The following is a 4,341-nucleotide window of genomic DNA, read 5'->3' as shown; positions in this document are numbered from 1 at the left end:
TCCCGGTCCGGTACGGGCGCGACACTGAGGGTTGCGGTCCGTTGCCGGACATGAAAAAAGAAAAAAAAAAAAAAAGAAAAATCTCTACAATGAGAACTACAAACCAGTGTTGAGAGAAATTAAAGAGGACACAAAAAGATGGAAAGCTACCCCACGCTCTTGGGTTGGAAGAATTAACATTGTGAAAATGTCCATGTTGCCCATTTTTAATTGGGTTGTTTGTCTTTGTTGTTGAGTTATAAGAGTTCTTTATCTATTCTGGATTTTAAACCCTTATTAGATACATGATTTGCAAATATTTCATCCAATTCTGTAGGTTGTCTTTTCCCATTCTTGGTTATGTCCTTTGATACACAAAAGTCTTTCACTTTTATGAAGACTAATTTCTCTACTTTTTTTGTTGTTGTTGTTGTTGCACGTGCTTTTGGTTTTAAACCTAAGAAACCATTGCTGAATACAAGGTCATGAAAAAAGCCCATTTTTCCTGTGTGTTTTATACCTTTAGCTAGTAGATTGAGGTCACTGATCCATTTGGGGTTAGTTTCCACACACAGCCTGAAGGAAGAGTCCAGGTCGTTCTCTTGCCTGTGGGTTTCCAGTCATCCCAGCACCATCTGGTCGACTGTTCTTTACCCACTGAATGGTCTGGTCACCCATATGGAAAATCCTCCGGTCGCAGACCTTCAGGCTCATTTCTAGGCTCTCTATTGTGTTCAGTTAGTCTGTGAGTCTATTCTTATGCCCCCACCACATTGTGTCAACTACTGTAGGTTTTTAGTACGTTTTGAAATTAAGACGTGAAAATCCTCTAATTGCTTCTTTTTCAATATTGTTCTGGCTATCGGGGACCTTTGTACTTCCATATTAATTTGAGGATTGGTTTTTCTATTTCTGCAAAAACAGGCCATTGGAATGTTGATAGGGTTTGCCCTGGATCTGTAGCTGCCGTCTCAACAGTGTCAGGTCTTCCAGTCCACGAACGTGGGCGTCTCTCCATCTGTCTGAGTCCGCTTGCTTTTAGCCGTGTTTTACAGTTTTCAGTACATGCGTCTTTCACCTCCTTTGCTGGGCTTGTTCCTGGGTGTTCTGTCCTTCTGCACAGTCCGTGGAAAACGGAACGGGTTCCTTAATCTCCTTTCAGATTGCTCACTGCTCGCCCGTCATTTGTTTTTTCCCCCAGTTCAAAAGCTTTTGTTAATCAGCAACAGGAACCCACGTGGGTTGCACTTTGCCTTTGGTTGTCGTCGTTGGTGGCCTCTGTCATCTTCTCTGCAGAGCCTGGGGAGTCGCCAGCCTCCTCCCTTTGCAGGCACGAGGATGGGGGTCCTGCACTTGGCTGGGGCTCTTGCAGCCAGCTGGGTTGTGTGAAAGTGCCTCAGAGGGCCTGTCCCCGCCCCAGGCCCCTCTTCCTGCAGGGGGGTCATGCCGCAGTGCCAGGGACAAGCTCTGTGCCTCACCTCTATCCAGCCACACTCCCAGCCCCTTCCCCTGCAGTGGGTCCCTGCTGCACCCACAGGTGCTGGCTCGTCCCACTCAGTGCCCCTCCTTTGCTGTCTTTTCTTCTTCTCGCTGCTCCTACACGTGGTGGGCACAGGAGGGCTTTGGCTGGTGAAGTGAATTGTGCCCGCCTGGATTCTGGATCCTTGGCTGCGTTTCCCACCTGTGCTGTGACAGGCCCTGTGGTGGCCTGGGTCCTGGGGCTGACTGGCTGCCAGCCCAGCCCTTGGCTTCCCTCCCCCTCCGGGCTTGAATGAAGCTCTGGGCTGCTGGGTGTGGAAACTGGTTGTCCCTGGCAGCTGCTAAGGAGGTGGGGAAGCAGGCTGGAAGGGGGGGGTGTTCTCTGTGGGGCACATTGACCAAGGGAGGCAGGCAGAGGCCAGGACCGTGGAAAGCAGGGGGGAGCGAGTGGCTCTCTGGGCCTACTCTGGTAGGGTGAGCCTCGCCCAGGACCCCTCCTAGAGGGCAGAGCCCTCAGGGCCACAAGTCTTTTCACCCCCATGGCCAGTCCTCCCTGGAGGGCCCCCTAGGCTAAGATTCTTGGGCAAAGCCTCCCTGCCCCCATGTCCCCCATGGGCCCTGCCTCTCAGCCAGGCGGTGGCCGGAAGAGCCACTGAGGGGAGGCCAAAGAGAAGCTCCTGCGAAGCCACGGAGATGCACCCTCCACTCCTCCCTGTGGACGCAGCCATCGGCTGGGTCAGGGTGTGCCTTACTTAGTCTCACAGTGTGTGGCGGGAGTCTCAGGCCCATGTCATAGGGTGGCAGATGGCATCTGAGCCTGAGGAGCCTGGGGGATACTCCTGCCCAGTGAGGTGGCAGGGCCGGTGCAGGACCCTGGGCTGAGGGGCTGAGGCAGGAGGGACAGCAGGTAAGGCAGGGCCTGAGCTGGTGGGTAGGAAAAGGCTTGGTTAGGCTGATGGGGTGGGGGACGGAAGCAGGTGATGGCATGGGTGGGGCAGCCACCTGAGTGGCTGTGGGGGCGGGGAATGCTCCTTCTTAAAGATGGAGGGACGGGAAGGACTGAGCAGGTGCCGCTGGTCAGCAGGAGCGAGCCCAGGCAGAGGCCAGAGTGGAGGTGGTGGCTGAGCCTGGGCCTGCAGGTGTGCCTGAGGGTCCACCGAGGCAGGGCACAGTGGGTCAGTGGTGGGAGCCAGAAGGCTCTTCCTCTTGGCTCAGGAGCCACCGGATGTAGCCCCAGATGGGTGATGCCCAGGTGGCCATGCTCAGCTTGGGGCCACTCCACTCTGGGCTGGTGCCCTGCAGCCAAGGGACCATGGCAGAGGCTCCTACATGGCTGAGGACAAGTCCTTCGGTGACTGCAGCCAGCATCCATCAGGCACTTCCCTGGCACCAGCACCATTCCAGAAGCTTCAGTGATCTTGTTTAGAGCTCACAGCACTTAGAAGATACCTGTAACTCTTGTCCCCACTTCAAGATGAGGGGACATAGGTGGCAGGGCTGATGGGGGTCCTCAAGGTCAGGGCACTGGGCTGAAGGGGCCTGAGGGCTGCCGTGGCCAGTCACCACTGACCGGGCAGCTCAGACAACAGTGCGTCCTCTCACCACTCTGCAGGCTGGACGTGAGGTCACGGGGGCGGTGGTCGGGTTGCTTTCTTCCGAGGCCTCTCCCTTTGGCTTGTTGATGGTCGTTTTCTCCCTGTGTCCTCAGTGGTCATCCCCCTGTGTGTGTCTGTGCCCCAATCTCCCCTTCTTATAAGGACACCAGACATATGGATTGGGGCCCACCCATGTGACCTCGGGTACCGTAATCACCTCTTTAGCGGACTCTCTTCTAACACAGTCACAAGCAGAGGTTCTGGGGCTCAGGACTTCGACATGTGGATTTGGGGACAGAGCTCACTCCTCCTTCCCCATCTGTCGTCTGTCCTCTGAGGACCCTCCCCATCCTCACCTGCCTGACACTGTGAGGTGCCATCCCACTTGGGACATGTGGGCCCTGCCTACCCAGTGACTGAGAGGCCAGCCCTCAGGCCCTTCCCAGGGGGCTGTCTGCCGAACTCCCAGGAGGGGGACAGTGGGCAGACGTGCACCAGAGGCCACAGGTGCCCCGTACGGCGGGCGCCTGCTGGAGACCCCACGGGAGGCAGCCGCGCAGGAAGCTCCTGTCGGGCCTCCCCTGGGCGGGACAGCCGTCCACGAGGCTCGCTGGCCTTCCTCGTCCAGGCCCTGTCCTCGTCTGGCTCCTGCACCGCGGCCACGCAGGACCCCACTGTGTGCTCACCCCCATTCTTATGAGCGCTCCACTTGTGCTAAGTCCCGGTGACAGAAAAACACACTAACAGGAAAAGTGTTACTGTCCCGACTGAAGCGTGCCCGGCGCAGCCGCGTGAACACTGCTGTGCTTCCTGGTGACAAACACACTGGGATTGACCCAGGCTCCCATGGCAACTGCACCTCTCCCCACCGCTTCTCTGGCCAGGGCTCTGGAGCAGTTGGTGCATCGCGGGCAACCACCGTGTACCCACAGCCTGCCTCGCCTGCCAGCGCCCGAGGGACCCTGGGACACAGCAGCCAGCTCGCCACACCGGAGAGCTCAGGAAGGCAGAAGCCATGATCCAGGTGGCGCATCTGGGGCCTGGACTCTCCCCCGAGCATTTGTGGGCTCTGCCTGGTGGGAGGGTCTTTGGCCTGTAGACAGAGGGGGTGGTCTGCAGAATGACGCCGTGCCCCTCTCCCCAGCCCCCACCCAAGAAGTCGACGACCTAATCCCAGAACCTGGGACTATGTTATGTCACCTGGCAAAGGGGGATTAAGGTTGCTGGTCAGCTGCCCTTGAGATGGGAGATTACCGTGGATCATCCGGGTGGGCCCAGTGTCACCGAG

Source organism: Galeopterus variegatus, unplaced genomic scaffold (assembly GCF_000696425.1).
Source record: "Galeopterus variegatus unplaced genomic scaffold, G_variegatus-3.0.2 Scaffold1445, whole genome shotgun sequence".
NCBI lineage: Eukaryota > Metazoa > Chordata > Mammalia > Dermoptera > Cynocephalidae > Galeopterus > Galeopterus variegatus.
This window is presented reverse-complemented; position numbering follows the sequence as displayed.